The following is a 17,964-nucleotide window of genomic DNA, read 5'->3' as shown; positions in this document are numbered from 1 at the left end:
ATATATTGACAACATTGTACGCTACGGTTTGTTAAGACTACTAGGTACAGTAAAGTTTGCTGATATTTCAGTAGATATACTACTGCTATCGATATCATGCCAGTACTGCTATGAATCAGATAGCATTCTACTATTACTTGTGGAACATCAAACCAAATGTGCATTATTTTTATCTCACTCACATCGGAGACAGAATACTGTATTTGAGCTAAATATAATGTGTTGGTATGTACTTGAATAAATTGCATGCTGAGATAGGTGTAGCGACTATACCAATATTTATCATTCCTTAAAGATTATCATTTGCTATTTGCTTCTAGTATTGTCGAAGTCGGAGAAAGCATTGCAGTAACTTGCATCCGGCTAATATGTGTTGAGGCAGAATTTGCCGACTGTGCACCAGATATAATTTGGATTTCGGAATTTATCAAAATGCATTCTAAATCAACTGTGGCAAACATCGGTTTTGATTGCTCGTAATTTTTTTTAATCAGCCAAAACTACATAAAGAATCGTCATAGTGATATCTGGGATTGGTAAGTCTTTCTTAAAGTGCATGGTGATTTTCCCTTTTTGTTTGATAATCAATAACGTACTTGTCTAGTCAAGCTAACCATAATAACAATTATGAACAATTCAATTTCTCTGTGGCAAGTTTTCCCTCCTACCAAATATGTAGACGATACACGAACTTTAGAAAAAAGTATTATTATCGTAGAAAGAAACGAATACATTGATTCAGCAATTTATTCAAATAGATCGATATCAAGTAACTATTTGTGCTGAATAAACGATCACCTCATCACTAGGCCAAGTGGGCAACGAGCGAAACCAGTCTGCCATAATTTGTGCTACTTGCGACAACATGGTACCACTCCGGCTGGAATTCGAAATTTCACCGGTCGTGGAGGTACCGATATGATTCAGTTTGATATATGCATTGACGTCAATCGTTTCTAACTCATTGGTTTGATTTGAATCGTAACAAATTATGACCAATGTCCGATTATTCTTTGATCCTTAATTTAAAAGATTTAAAATTAAAAAATGATTTAAAATTTAAATTTTTTTCGGAAGGTCACATGAAAAAAGAACCTTAGACATTTAACTCGGGGTTACAATTTGCCACTGTCAATTACACCTAAAAGAGAAATTTCGCGTTTATCTCATCATCCACAATGGACTCTTGATGGATACCCCGTGAAATCGTATTCATCACCCACTCACTCGTACGTACCTGCTCCTCCAACTGGCAGCTGTGTCTGACATGCGCTAAATTTGCGCCGTTTTTGCACTCCTGTTCTGCCTGTATGATGGTAGTCACATAAATTAGCAAGATTTGTGTCCAGCATCTGACGCACTCTCGCCGACAAAACAAACCAGCGCACGCGTGAGACAAAGTTAGACAAACAGTCGCGAGCGATCGAGGATGAACGACTGCGATCGACTGTCTCGAGGGCAGATTTGTATTTTGTATGCCAGAGGTCGGGACCGTTGGCAGTGACATTTTCCCTGCTGCATAAATTATCAGGAATGTAAATACCCATTAACGCCTTCGCTGATTTTTTTTACAGAAACATTGTGGTAAATATACATTTTGTGTTGCGGTTGAAAACGACATGCATTGTTGTGGCTAATTTTTGAACAATTTATCACTGGTTCCAGACGAGGAAAACAAGTTTTATTGGTCTTGTAACATACAGTTAGAGACCGGCCATGTTGTTTTTATTGACAGATGAACAGTTTAATGACTATATCTAAGAGTTCCCAATATATGATGACTGAATAGCGTTGTATAGAGTACAAAACTATCTATTTTTAAGTTCTAGGATGTTCCGAGGTACGATGCTGGTATAACATGTCGTCGTATGATTGAGTCCCGGTTGGGAGAGACTGTTGGCGTAGGTAGAATCGTAGCACTGGCCCCGCAATTGTCCTGTACACTAACAGTTGGCTGCGAAGTCTCTACCAACTAAACAGAACAACACGAGTTACCTTGGCTCTAGTTCTGGATAACAAGAAGAACCTATTTTGAAAGATTTTGAAGAATCATAAGAAGTCTTCAGATCTTATTCCAATATCATCAACAAAAAGTATAAAGATTTATTCAGCAGCTTGACAGCGTTCGTAATCTTATCTTGATTTTCGTTAGTCCAATTCAAGAAGAAGTAACTCGTCAATGTGTTCAAATCTCTAAACAGAAATTTTTGCCTGAACAAACAAATAAAACTATTTTAAATGAGCTTAGATCAATTAAAATAGTTTTATTTATTTTTTTATCAAACACCTTCCTGAGAGCACATTGCAGCCTTTAGTGAGAATTTTCAATAATTGTTTTAAAATTGCATATTCTCTCCTTTTATTGGAAATGGCAAAAAATTCTCCATTTGTAGAACCAGATAAGTTTTTTTTGAAAAGTAAACTGTTCAAGGGAATTATTCCTAACAGGACTTTACAGTTTTCATTGCTAAGAGTTTCCAATTTTTAACCTTTAAAAATTTTTGTCTACCAGAATTCAAAATCTGCTAGAGTTTCAGTCCTTAACATCAATTTCAGTTTAGATCTTCCTGGAGGTAGAATACACAAAGTTCCGTGGCACAAAAATTTTCGTAGTAGGAAAAAGTCTTCATATCATATACACTCAATTGCAGAAACGCATAGATATTTTGTTTACCTTTAAAAAATGTCGAAATTTTTTTCCGAAGCTTTTAAAACCCAATTGATCATTTTTTTAAAATAAACAAGTTTTTTCATGACGCGAATAGCAAACAATGTCAGTTGGACATGTTAAAGATTTTTATCCGAATAATGTAAAAGCTTCGCATTTCAATTTTTATGTCTAATGGTTCTACAACCAATAAATAACCGTAATGGCTTACATTACGCCAGACACATGCCAGTGACTGTTATTGATTATATTTGAAAAACCTGACTACCTGGCATGATCGTAAATAATATAGTCTCTAAAATGAAATTGACATGTAAGCTGCCAGTTCGGGGTGGGAAAAGCGACAGCGATATGACATGCGAAAACATAAACACACTTTTCCGTATCGGCGACAGCACGAGAGCGAGTTGATTGCCGGCTCGGCACCACACCAACCTGCGAAGAGATGAAAATCGCCTAGTATGGGGTAGACAAGTGTTGTTGCTACTATACATGAATCGGTAGCAGGAGATACTGCTAGATAGGTAGCTCTTTACTCGGCTGCTGCCGCCACCGCCACTGGTGCTGCTAATCTCCGGTAGGAACTGGCGCACCCGGAAGAGCCAACGTGATAAAGCAATAAAATTACAGGTTCACTGATGTTGCTTAGTACATTACAGCGATGGTGCGAACATGAACCTCCGGATACCGAAGAGCAGTTCACATCCACCGAATGATGCTGTGCTTGATAGCGTCTACAAAATTTACCTTTTCTCGTCATTTCGGAAGTCAGAAAAAATGCCTAATGACTGGGCTGGGAGTCGATTATTAAAGCACAATCGTATCTTTCGCTTTTTTGGTATATCTCAACGATAAAAATTATAGTTATAGTGATCGAGACGGGTTGACTGGTCGATGACCTTATAACGAATAATAATAGATATATCAGCATCGATGGTTGATTAACTTAATAAACTTTTCCCATATTCTTCCCTAAATGTCGATTTTGTTAATCCATTATATCTTCGAAAAGTCAAGGATAATAAAAAAATGAAAAATCAATTTTTATCTTTTTGCCTTTCTCCTAGAAAGGTATAGCAATCACTGGAAAAACCAAAGGTATAAAAGTGGTCCCAATGGCCGAATGTCATATACCACTCGACCCCTTTCGACGAACTGAGCATTTTCTGTATGTATGTATGTATGTGTGTATGTGTGTGTATGTGTGTGTGTGTATGTGCAACTTTTTTTTTTCACTCACTTTTCTCAGAGATGGCTGGACCGATTTTCATAAAATTTATTGCAAACGAAAGGTCTAGTTGCGCCATAGGTTGCTATTGAATTTCATTGTAATCAGATTTTTAGTTTAGAGGTTATGTATCAAAATGTAAAAATCACGAAACATCAATATCTCAGAAACTACATAACCGATTTCAATAAAACTGGTTTCAAATTATCGGGCTGTCTCCAAAACTTTTAAATTTCGTTATGATTGAATATATGGTTCAAAAGTTATGTAAAGAAAAGTTATCCTGAGGTTGTTTAAACTCACTCATTTTTCTCAGAGATGGCTGAACCGATTTTCACAAAATTAGTGTCAAATGAAAGGTCTAGCTGCCCCATAGGTTGCTATTGAATTTCATTGTAATCGGATAGTAACTTTATCCGTTGTTCATAAAAATGTGAAATCACATAATGAAAATAAACATATTGACTTTCTCCTAAGGATCACTGGCTAATTAAAAGGTAGAAAAGTGATCCAAATGGCCGAATGTCATATACTACTCGACTCAGTTCGACGAGTCGAGCATTTTCTGCATGTATGTGCACCTTTTTCTGGCACTCACTTTGCTCAGAGATGGTCTGACCGATTCTTTCTATCTTGGTGTCAAATGATGGGCCTATTTCCCGCTTAGGTTGCTATTGAATTTCATTGTAATCAAACTTTTAGTTTTGGCGCTGCGTCAGAATGTGAAAATCGCTCTTATATCTCAGAAGCATACATAGTTCAATTCAAATTAATAGGCTTTTAAACCCTTAAACAATGAATTTCATAATGTTCAAACATGTGGTTTGAAAGTTATAGAAAGAAATGTAACCCGCCGACTGCTTAAAACTATAGCTACGATCAAAATATGTGGCCTCAACATCATTTAAATTTGATATTGTACTATCTCAATGTTCGCGGCCTTGCTCGGGATTGAAGTTGAAATTAAAAGTCATTTCTATCATTTGACTTTTTGCCTAGCCTAGAAAGGTATAACCTTCTCCTTCTTTTGCCTTCTCCTAGAAAGGTATAACAATCACTGCAAAAACTAAAGGTATAAAATGATCAAAAGGGCCGAATGTCGTATATCACTCGACTCAGTTCGACGAGCTGAGCATTTTCTGTACGTGTGTGTGTATGTGTGTATGTAACGCTCTCCCAATCTCACTAGATTTGCTCAGAGATGGCTGAACCGATTTCAATGAAATTAATTGCAGATGAAAGGTCTACTTGCCCTATAAGACTCAATTGAATTTTATTGTAATCTGATTTCTATTTAAGAGGTTATGTATCAAAATGTAAAAATCACGAAACATCAATATCTCAGAAACTACTCAACCGATTTGAACAAAATTGGTTTCAAATGAACGGGCTACCTAAAAAATCCTTGACTTTTGAATTTTATGAAGATTGAACATGTGGTTCAGAAGTTATGGAAAGAAACGTATTCTGGACACTATTTAATCTCACTCATGTTTCTCTGAGATGGCTGGATCGATTTTCATAGAATTAGTGTCATATGGATGGTCTTATTGCCCCATAAGACCCTATTGATTTTTTTTGCAAACGGATTATTACTTTGCCTGTTATGTTTAAAAATATGAAATCCAGCTATGAAAAGGAACATATTCCATAGACTACTTGGACTCACTCACTTTTCTCAGAGATGGTTGAACCGATTTCCACAAAATTAGTATCAAATGAAAGGTCTAGATGCCTCATAACACCCTATTGAATTTTGTTGTAATCGAACTGTAACTTCGTCTGTAATGTATCGAAATGTGGAAATCACGAAACTTCATTATCTTAGAAACTACACAACCGATTTGAACAATATTGATATCAGATGAACGGGCTAGTTAAGGGTTAACTGATGAATTATGATTGAACACGTGGTTTCAAAGTTTGGCTGCCCTATTCGTTTCCTTTTCATTTGATTGTAATCAAACTTAAGCAACCGTTATGTTTTAATTTGTAAATTAACGAAAGTCTATTATCTCAAGTATTACACGACTTTTTTGAACATAACTAGTGTCATACAAACGAGTCAACTAACAAACTTACAAATAACAAACTTCATAACAGTTTGATATGCTGTTCAAAAGTTTTGAAAAGAAAAAAAATTCAAAGACTATTCAACACTATACCTGCTTTGATATATATGGCCTCAACATGATTTAAATGTGGTATCGTACTATTTGAACGTTCCCGGTATCCCTCGTGACTAAATTGTTTGAAATTAAGAGTCATTTCTTTTATTTCGTTATTTCTTAAGCACTAACATTACGTCGAATTTCATATTCTATGTTTTAATTACAACATCAATATTTTAGAATCCAAAGAGTGAATATACCTTTATTGGATTTAAGCATTCATGTAAATCTATTTTACAAATAATAAGTTTGAATGAGAAAGGCTGAGTCTGACCGCTAGGTGGATTAATTTAGGTTTTCATAGACCATTAAAACAGTAACATGACACGAAAGATGATGAACATTTGTTGACAAAAACAAATTAAATGATTGGAGTTGCGAACAATACTGAACTTTTTATTTCTAAGTTTTATGATGATTGGGATTGCTGTTTTAAATTTACGTGTTAAAATTTATCTATAACAGTTTAAAACTAATTTTTTAAATTCATAAATTGATGTGTAGTTTAATGCTACTCAATAGATAAAATGACGTTCTTCAATTGAGGTTAATTTAAATCAGTTAATTTATGCTGCTTCTTATATCTGAGCCGATCGATGATGGGCACTGTGTTGTGTGTAGCATGCGAAAACAGGTCCAATAAAATTGTAAATTCTGTCGCTAGCAGATCAATACAGCTTCGGGCCAGAGCCTTGTTCCCCGGTGGATCAGGTTCTTGTTATGACATTCAAACGACAATGCAGGTACGTGTGCGCAAAATCATTTATTCACTCGTCACTTGCATGGGGGGCCGTTTACTGCGGTCAACGCAGTCCATTTATTTTCAAGCTCATTACGGGCCAGCTACTGTATTTTTACTGTATATATCTTGTAAGATTTCTATTGGTGGATTTAAGTTTTTCAGCGTTCAATTACCCACTCTCAAAATTTATTTTTTCATTGTATTACAATTCTAGATAAACACTAGTTGAACGTTCCCGGCGATGCTCGGGATCAAAGGTTTCAAAGATAGATTTTTTTTATATTTCATTGCTGCATTAGCTCAACTCACTTCAAAAATATAATTCACATCTTATACTTCCACCACCACTTTAAGTAGGGTGTCGAAAGTCTTCGTAAGTGGTTTTCTTCGGCCCCTTTTTGCATAAGATTGCTGCAGAAAAACTACCGAAGAAAACCACTGACGAAGACGTTCGATACCCTAATTCAATATTTTGAGAACGCGCAGAACGAAAATACCCATATTGGATTTTTTTTTGTGATTTTGGGCTGATTTACAGAAACTGGAAGTCACCATTTTGAATTTCAAAATGACGTATGGAGTTCCACTTTCGAAAGTATTAAAATTGTTGGCCAAATATCACTTTAGAAGTCATAAATTTGCATGTTTCACGTAGTTTTGTGAATAATATCTCAAATTTAGTAATCAGATACTTGTTATTTTTCTTCAAATGTCTTTTCTGAACGTAACAAACATTTTAATAAAAAAAAAACATGTGTCATCGCTATAAAATGACGTATGGAGTTCCACTTTCGGAAGTATTGAACTTGTTGGCCAAATATCACTTTAAGTTATTTTCCTGAAACCGGAAGTCGCCACAAAACTTCGTAGAAAATAAGAAAATAAAAGATTTTTAATGCTTAAGCTGCCTCTTAATCAATATTCAAACAAATGAATCGTAACCTTTCCTCCAGCTAAATGTCCCAAGAGTTCTAATTTGGATTCCCGTAAAAAAAGTAAAACTGTCAGATTAAGAGCTGAATGACCTTCTGGTTAAAAGCTCTCTAATAAAAATCAAATTCAAATTCAACAGTACAAAAGTAAATCGAATGCCGTAATATGTAACTATTCACAAAACTACGAAAACATCAGAAATGTAAAATGTTTATGCTCGAGACATGGATTATTCTGCAAAAAAATTGCAGATGTTGAAAAAACAAGGAATCTTTTATTGAAAAAAAAACACAAATCATTGAATTTTGAGACAGAGGCGAATTGCACATCAAAAGTCAAAATTTCGCATGTAATCGTATAAAACGTATAAATTTAAAAAAAAAAATTTTTAGGTGATTTTCTGTATTCTGCATGCTGTATGTGGTCCTCGTGGCTCTGTGGTTAGCGCTGTCGTTTGGCTCCCACACGGTTGTGATATTGGGTTCGATCCCCGATCATGTCGAGAATCTTTTCGAACTGCAATTTTTTTCGACTCAGCTCTGGGGCACGGTGTATCGTTGTTCTTATCCTACAACATGCAAAATGTGCTAAAACAATATCGATAACGAATTTTCTCAACTAATCTGGTTGATCGAGAACGCTATTAGAAGGCTGCAATATTGTTGTGCTGTATACAGAAAATCATCTTCAAACATACATTTTATATTTTAACATAAACAAACATTTTAATGAAAAAAGAATCACATGTCATCGCTTTAAATTTTGATTGAGAGGCAAATCCAGCATAAAAAGTCATAATTTTGCATGTTTCACGTAGTTTTGTGAATAATATCTCAAGTTTTAGTAATCAGATACTAAATCACATGTCATCGCTTTAAATTTTGATTTAGAGGCAAATTCAGCATAAAAAGTCATAAATTTGCATGTTTCACGTAGTTTTGAGAATAATATCTCAAGGTTTAGTAATCATATACTTTTTATTTTTCCTCAAATGTCTTTCCTGAACGTTAACAAACATTTTAATGAAAAAAGAATCACATGTCATTGCTTTAAATTTTGATTTAGAGGCAAATTCAGCATAAAAAGTCATATTTTTGCTTGTTTTACGTAGTTTTGTGAATAAAATCTCAAGTTTTAGTAATCAGATACTTTTGATTTTTCCCCAAATGTCTTTCCTGAACGTTAACAATTATTTTCATGTGAAAAACCCACATGTCACCGCTTATTTTCTTGATTTAGAACGATTTAAAATGATGGTGGTGACTGTACACCACTGAGACGGAGGCAATCATATCAATAAGATCAAGCGTTACGGAATTCCATTTTTATATAGGCGACATCCATAAATTACGTAACTCAAAAAATCCAATTTTTGGACCCCCACCCCCCATGTGTAACGAAACGTAACGCCAACACCTACCCTCCCATAAACATTACGTAACGCTGCAGAAGGATTCCTTTGATAAAAATGCAGGTTTTTTGAGAGTCTCTCCAGAGATTCTTCGTTACGTAACGCTGAACTCACCTCCCCCCCTCCCCTGTGTAACAAATCGTAACGCTCAAGCGTACTCTCCCTCCCCCCTATGAGCGTTACGTAATTTATGGATGCCGCCATAGCAGATTTCAAAAGGTCCTATCTGCTTTCATCGTTTTTCCGAAGGGTCTTTTCATTTTGGTAATGGTTTAGCTCTAGTGACTCTCCCAAGCGTGATTTTCGTTCAGAAGGCAAAAGTGGTTCCTCCGCTATCAACTTGTACAAATAACGCGTCATGAAAGGTGTTTAATGAGTTGTGGTGATTGAATGAAAGTGATCGATCAAAAAATCGATCAAAGCAGATAAGACCTTTTGAAATGTTTCTCTAGAATTCATTGTTCTTAGTTGCGCTCTATTTAAAACCATAAAAAAAATCAAAAACTCAATTATTTTACGAAGAGGTAATCTGTATCTGCAGTGTTTGACCATCGTGGAATCCTAATTTTTAAAATGTTTCAGTTCCAAACAAATCAAGTTTAAGTGCTTTTTATATGCCCTTCGTTCAGTTACAGTTCTCATTGGCTAAATTTTTATTTTTTTATAAGTACTATCTTACAACTTTAGAGGAAAGCCGCGAATAACTACATAGTAGTTAAAATGTCTCTAATAAAAAAATCTCTATAGACTCACCGGCTACACGAATAACTCGAAAATACATCATTATGTAATTACGCCTGTCTGTCTAGGAAAAATATATTTTAAACATGAATTGTAAAAAAAAAAAACAATATAAGTTTGCATTCATTATCAGCATATATTCATTTGATCGTGCCTGTGGTTTTAATTTTAACCAGAATGTCGCTTTTTTACTACAAAAAAAAAATAATAGAAAAACCACTCCGAATGATGGAGAGACCCCCTTATTCAAATTATCTCATGAAAATACGGGCGTTCGTACACTAACTGTGTATCTTCAATTGCACGTCAATGGTGATGAGTACCCCTAATATATAGACAGAGCAGAGTAATTTAAGATGGGATTATATTCAAACTGAATACTGTCAGACTAGGCTGACCAGATTTTATCGAGGGAAAAACGGGAAAAATTGGTCCAAAAACGGGACACATGGGAAGATTTATATTTAAAACAGTTTATCAGTTAAGAGCATACAAACAATTAATCATTGCTCTAATAAACCTGCCTCATTCTATACAATATTTAGCATTTTATGAATTTTTACGTAGTGATTTTTGGCGACAATGTCGCGAAATTTATAATCCCGTTGCAGGCCACACACCGTTCGCGATTGAGCAGGTCCTTTCCAGTGGCGCGGTACTGTCTGGAAGGCACACAATTTACTTAGTAATATTGACACATTCCTGGCAGCCTAGAAACTTAATTCACAATTCCACAAACTTCATTGCGAAGCTTCAGTTCAAAAAATTTCAAAGGAGCTTTTAAAAACGGTACGAAATGGTAAAAAAACGGGACGGGTGAAAATGAACGAAAAAACGGTACTGTGTCGTTCAAAGCGGTACCTACGTCTGGTCAGCCTATGTCGGACTGACACGATTCAATTCATTTATTTATGTCAACAATCTTTTTCTTGTTTTCATTTTCATGTAGAAATTTGCTCAAACTGTTTCCTAACGTCAACCTCAGTCATTCGAGTATTCTTCGTGTGAAGGGCCTGAAAAAAAGTTCTAGCAAATCTAGCAATTAAAATCAGAGTTAGTTTGGAAAAAAATCCAAAAAAGTTAAGATTGAATAATTATTTTTGGATGGAGTGTCATTTAATTCAACAAATTTCAAATAGCGGTTCTGTAGCAAAAAAAAACCTTTTTATAAAATGAAAAATAACCAAAACACAACTTTTTTATACGTGTTTGGGAACACATTCCAAGACTAGCTTGGTGCTTTAATTCGAAAATCAAAATTATAGCGACGCTATCAGCTCGCTTACCAGCTCAAAAATTGGCGAAATCACTAACTGAAAATTAGCGTCGCAAATAAGCGATTTAGCGAATTACCGGAACGGTGCTGCATACTTTTTCAAGATTATCGAGCGTTGATGACGCTCTTTTTAAGTGGGCATCCCAGATGCTAACAGTCAGGGCCGGATTTAGGTGCTGGGGGGCCCGGGGCAGATTTTTTCATGAGGCCCCCTTTTCTTTAAAAATTTCGAGGTAAGAAAATTTTAAATTTTGAAATCACTTAAAGCTTCGCTGGAAGGTGACGAGCAAAAAACGTCTGGCCCAGGACTAGAAAGTCCCTCGTATCGAATGGCCCGGAGCATTTGCCCTTTTGGTCCCCCTCAAATCCGGGCCTGCTAACAGTTCTTAAGTTGTTGGTAAACTAATAATAGTAGTTGTTCGAGTGTAGGCTAGTACTTTCAATGAGTTGACACTAAAAGAATACGTTTACGTTTGTTAGAACAGAAATTATTGTTAGGCGAAAATTAGCATTTTATTAGCCGAAGCGTTGAAAGTTTTCATATTTTTCGTTCATTTTATACGTAGTTGGGATTACAACGACCAACACGGATTCAGATGGGAATCCCAAAACACTTGCACACCGCATTATTAACAACCAGTGGTGGGCACCATTCCGCTAATTCGCTAATCGCTAATTTTTGAACTGGTTAGCGGACTGTTAGCGTCACTCAATTTTTTGCCTTCGAAACGCTAATCGCTAATTCACTATCATTTTGTGAATTTTGAATTATTTGAATTATGTTTTTTAAACATAATTATTTTCTTTTGTTTTTATAAGCAATAAACATAACCATATGACAATATACGTTCTGATAAGTTAGCGATTAGCGAAAGTTCCGCTAATATGGGTTTAGCGTGTAGCGATTATCGAGCTAAATTTTCCAGTAAGCGGAATAGCGATTAGCGTCGCTAAATTTTCAGTTAGGTGTCCATCACTGCGGCTTCGGCTGAAACAGGCTCTTATATAGGCCAAATAGCATATTTTAAATTAAAAGGTATATGATTTTGTCGACCGTGCTTGGGAAGCAATCATATAACGACCAATCAGAGGTCGAATTTTTCGTTTTGACAAGGCTTGACTATTTTCAATAGTATATTAGTTTGAATAATAAAATTATAATTATCTTTATTTGGGAATCTTAGAAGATTTTCCAATCTATTGCTGCAAGAACAAAGGAAATCCATCGAATACCAACCAATTTATTAGCATTTGAGATTGGACATATTTTTCACTTATTTCGGTTTTAGATTTCCATTTCACATTTCTTTGTGGCCGAACTTCCTGAGAGAAGTATTCTACTTCAAAACTAACTCAAAAGCTCTAAATTTGATGGAAGTTTTGAGCATTAGCATCCAATAATAATTTTTATTTCAATCACGTGACATCACGTTTCGTGGTGAAGATATATTCACGGTGTTTGACATTAAAGATATTTCGTTCAACATCGTTCAACATTGTTCGATTCTGTCACTTACCACGGTGATACAACTTTTTCTTTCCGTCGGAGTCGTGGAGATGCACAGGTGAACTCGGTCTGCGACAACAACGGCTATTACACCTCCTTCCTTATTCTAACGATCGTAAGGACGTGGCTGACGTCGTTATTGATCCACTCAAAATAGTAGCTACTGAATCGTTGTACACTGAAGATGGTAAACTAATCGTTGAGCAACTTCACTAGCTCCGATAGATCACGAAGGAGCAACTACGAAAGTTGCGGTTGTCAAGTGCAAGCTCGAAAGCTCAAAGCAAGCAAGTAATGTTTAATTCGGCAACAATTACAGTGGATACCTAGCTAACCTATTACGTTTTTTTCCTTTGAAAGAAAATTAGGAAAAAACACCTCCGATTGATAGGGAAATTTGCTCATTCAAACTATCTAATTGTAGTGGAGGTAGGTATTAACATTACGCTTGTACTCAGTCGTAAACTGTGTATCTCAGTTGCACGTCAATGGAGTCAAGTAGTTCTAAAATAATGACACATGAATAAGTACAGAGCAGAGCAATTTCGATTCGGATTATATTCAACCTAAGACTCCTACCCGTGCTCCTACTTTATGCATCAAGTTGAGTCTTAGTTTTTACCTATCATTATATTGAAATTTTGTTAACTGTCGAGACCCTTTCTAAATAGGCATCCCAGTTGCTATGGTAACAGCTCAACAGTTGTTTGTGAATTAGTAGTAGTGCTGGCTAGTGCTTTCATTGAGATTAAAATAAAAGAACGCCTTTACGTTTGTTTGAATAGGAATTAAAAAATAGGATAAAAAATAGGTGAATTTTGAATTAACACTTCACTAGCCGATTTGAACAAACTTTTTCAATTTAAAGGCATTAGTACTATTGGTGACATAACTATGTGGCATATTTCACGCCAAAAAAGCCATTTGAGTTACGCTAAAAGTGATTTGTTTTTAGGAATTTACAGAAGGTCATTGACGTTGCAATTTTGTCGTAGAAAATGTTAGGGGTACTGGGGGTAAGCCCGGCCCCCTAAGGAAAAAGATTCTTTAATAGCACTTGATGGCGAATATTGTTATATTTCTTTCACAGAATCATTGCCTAGATTGTTTTCTACAAGATATGAAAACTTTCAGTACTTTCGAACTGTTATTTTACAAGGAATAGGGAAATTTTGAAACCAAGATAAAAACGACGTTTAGCAATCAGTGCGGGTGAAACCGGCACCCCTTGGGGGTAACACCGGCACCTAAGTTTGTTCATGAATTAACTCGAATTAACTGAACCAATTTGAATTCGGAAACCGCCGAATGAGAGATCTTACATTTCTGTATGTTACTGTTGAATTTGGTTGTTGTCAGTTAGCTGGTTCTGGGCAGATTGCCGGAACAAGATCCGGTGAACATTATGTATAAACAATAAAAGACTTTGATACTCGGCAAGCCTATCATGTGGCACATTAAATCATATTATTACCTAGTTTCATTGAAGCCAGGATCACATTGACCACACCGGAGCATATTTCAAATACCACCGGGAAAGCCGTCAGTTTTGTGACTTGATTCAGTACATTTGGCACCTCTAATATCCCTTGGAATCATTCATAAATCACAGCTTGAGTGCATGGTTCTAAGTCGATTAATTAATTTACTTATCAGCGAGACATCGGTAATAGATGAAAAATATGTGTCAGTAACATCCAACTAGCCTCAGACCATGTCGGGCTTACCCCACTCACTGGGTGACGGTGTTACCCCGACAGCACACATTTTTTTAAAAACAGTATTTCTACAAATTTATCGCTTCAATTTACCTCAGATCGAATTCCCATGATTGCTAACAATACAGGTAACCAGTTGTAGAGCAACGAAAAATGATTTTAGTCTTTTCAAATGAATAAAAGCTTAAGTTCCACTCACGAAAAATTACATCCGTTTACGCATCAGCTGCAGTAGCGTATGTTTTGTCCATTATTTTGACGTTTGACGTTTCACGATGGCTTCGATGTGTCTTAAAATGTCTAAAATATTAAATACCAACACTTCACATATTCCAAAACACAGTTAATTAGCGTTTTCTAGTAAAATCCTAGGGGTGACGGTCTTACCCTCGGTGCCGGGCTTACCCCCAGTACCCCTACATGATGTAGGTATAATAAGTTCCAAAAAGGGAGGGAACGCTTTGGAGACTTAGAGCGATCCAGATGACCATCAATGACAACTGATGACCAATATGTTAAGGAAATTAGGGGATTGGTGCTTGCGAACCATCTAATAAAATATAAATATCGGAAAAATAGAACTCTTACATGAAAATGATGTACGATGAGTTAGTAGAAGCATACAACTTGATATATAATGTATACGTTTGTGCAGTTTTTACTTGCCAAGCGTAGCAAATATCGATTCTGTATTCTAGACTTTTGTGATAGGTACTGGGAAACTTTTTCGTCTTGCAAATAGCACGTGGAGGTAACTATCTTCGTTTGTATCGATGAGCAATAACCTTAACCTTGTTATGAGGCAATAATGGGTTAGCGATTAGCAAAAATTTCGCTAATCTATCGTTTATCGATAGCGGGGCTGCGTTTTTGGTTAGCGGGTTACCAATTAACGGCGCCAAATATTTGGCCAGTGGCGCCTACTGCTGAGTGCTTTAATCAGTTAGTGCAATGCTCGGACTCTAGCATTACCTACTTCGTGTCAAACATGACGCGAAGATACGTTAACGGGATTCATTAGACAAAGTCATTTATCATTAGATTACATTCTATGCAAAATATTGGAAGACGAAGACTAACTTAATTTGATGAACAAACGTAACTTATCTATGGATTCTTTATTATTTCATCAATTTTTCAACAATAGCAAGGCCCTGTTGAAACCGGTACTTGGTTAATGATGGTAAACATCGTCTGCTTGCGAAAATAAACAATGGCTTGAATATGCGGATGCGGATGAGGCTGTATCTAATGTCTGGACACGAATAACAACTTTCGGCGTGGTATTGATACAGCGTGAATGATTTGTACGAATACAGTGTTTTTTTTTCGTGCACATAATTCGGCAACGTTTGATCACAGTTTTTCACTATTTAACTGAAAACATTTGAAATCGAATTACAATACCTCTTTTGTCATTTTTGTGTGTTTTTCAGTGATGAATCATCCCCATCGTCTAACGAATGCTGACTGCAGTAAGTAAAAAGTTTGCTCACTACATTATTATTAATTCTATTATACACACACACTTCACAATCGTTTTAAGGTACATCGAATGACTATTGACTGTGGTTAATATTAAAACCACAGCAAAGGAAAAGGAACAAAAATGCTATCCTTTGTGTGTTTACCTTGTTTCCAAACGACGAAACCCCCGGTTCGTAGAAGGAAGCTTCTCTGCATTGCATTAACTTATTGTTACGTCCGGCGGGAAGCAAATGATTTCCGTTTCCAACAGGGTTACGACCCAGTACTCTAGCAAGGTTGATCATTTATTGCATTTTCATTGGCTTGGTTGGCGACAAGGACATTCGTGTTTATTTATATACTAGCATTATTTGGATGTGATTTGAATTCGAAATGGTAATTATTTCCTTCGCTGCTAACGATTTTGTCCCCGTGACAAAGAACGTGAACATGCAATCTACGGTATTAAAGGTAAAGCATACGATTGTTTTTCACAAGTAATGCACAGGTATGCAGGAAGTACATACACCTTCACTAAAACTAGAATAGCTTGAAATGTAATAGTTGTTTTTACCGACAAAAGTAGAACATCGGAAATCAAAACCCACGCCTGTAACAATCTATTTACAAACAAAATTATCTCTAGGTCAATTGCCGACATGTAAATTGTAAATGTCTTCCAGTACAGCCAATGCCCATGAAGTCAAAGTACGACTGGCTAGATTAAACATTCATATTTGCTTCGTTTGTTTCTACCAGATATTAATTCTTGTTTTCTATCAGATAAAGTGCTCCGAAAGGTGACTGAAGGAACTGGTTAATTCCGCTTTTCACCAGCAACTTTACTGCTGCTTGGAACCGGTAAATATGTATTCTTCAGTGGATCGTTTTCTTTTATGCGTTTATTGTCAACTCCAACGATTTTGCTTGGTAACTTCGTAATCCAATCTGCCATTCAGTTTGCTTAATGCGATTCTGGAGAGTTCATGGTACTTTTTTACATATATCGTACTGGATATTTGTGTAATATTCACATCAGCAATGCATATTTAGTGAAAAATATTTTCAAAAATTCTTTATCATAGACAAAATTGAGTAAAATTTAGAACGACCTCATCCAACAGCCGCTTGATTTATGTTTTAATACGAAACGTCGTTGGCAGGTTTGTAGCTTGGCCACCTGTGCGTCAGCCGAAATGTCTCTAAAGATGAGATATACACTTAGTATAACAAAACCGGTTTCCGATGGTCAATGATGGCATGCGGTTCAACCTATCAAACGTAAATGGGCATGCCGGGCAGAGGGTACACATTGACGCATCGAACTGTGTGCTTGTGTGCTTTTTTTTCGTTTCAAAGAAGCCTAGAGCAGCACCATCAATTTGTTGTACGCTTTGATACCATATGGAGACAGTAAAGCGTTCGGTCATCCGGATCCGACGGACGGCGACGAAACAGGTGATTTCAACGGGTAAATTGTGCAATCACCAGCGTGACTGACCGATTACATTTGAAATGATTTTAAATGATAGCAGACTTGATTACAGAGCGGGTGCGCGTGATCTTATGCACACTGTTTTCCCCAAAATGTTTCCATCAGACGATTGATTGAATTGAGACCGAATAGATTTAGTCTTTTCAACAGTTTCATGATCTTATAACTTAGCTGCTGAAATTGTCATGATATTGGTGAATATTTCAAAATTATGAAAATTAATTCACCGTGACTCTGTGTTATTTCGGGCTGTTTCTAATGGCTGAACTTTCACAGTTTTTGTCTCGATCTTTCCAAATTTGAATGCCGTTTCGCTGATATGTTGATACAAGGTCGCTTATTCTATCAAGTTTTTTTACTTTTCAATATAATAAATTGGCCTTCTGAATATATCTTGAAAACTGCTAATCACAACAAGTTTTTTTTTCGAAAATAATAATATAAAATTTGGCCATTTGTTCAAAAGTATTGAATGCACTCCAATATCACATTTTCTGTTTGCGTTAAATATTATGTAGTAGTGAATTTGTTTCAAATTTGGATTTAAATTACATTTGCAGTCAAAACGTATAATTTACATAAAAAATGAATTTTGAAAAGTGAAAAA

The 17,964-nt window shown here is 35.9% G+C and overlaps 1 protein-coding gene and 1 long non-coding RNA gene across 6 annotated transcripts in view; one reads left to right on the top strand and one right to left on the bottom strand.

Moving 5' to 3' along the window:
* The window catches only part of LOC129729450 (neprilysin-2-like), a 43,893-nt gene that overhangs the window by 22,407 nt on the left and 3,522 nt on the right, over positions 1–17,964 (bottom strand). The window lies entirely within an intron of this gene.
* LOC129729452 (uncharacterized) lies at positions 336–16,585 on the top strand. Its single transcript, XR_008728673.1, has 3 exons — positions 336–536; positions 15,832–15,870; positions 15,942–16,585. It is a non-coding gene; the product is annotated as an uncharacterized LOC129729452 (long non-coding RNA).

This window comes from Wyeomyia smithii, chromosome 3 (genome assembly GCF_029784165.1).
Source record: "Wyeomyia smithii strain HCP4-BCI-WySm-NY-G18 chromosome 3, ASM2978416v1, whole genome shotgun sequence".
Classification (NCBI taxonomy): domain Eukaryota; kingdom Metazoa; phylum Arthropoda; class Insecta; order Diptera; family Culicidae; genus Wyeomyia; species Wyeomyia smithii.
Note: the sequence above shows the minus strand (reverse complement) of the source record. Positions and strands in the feature narration are given on the sequence as shown.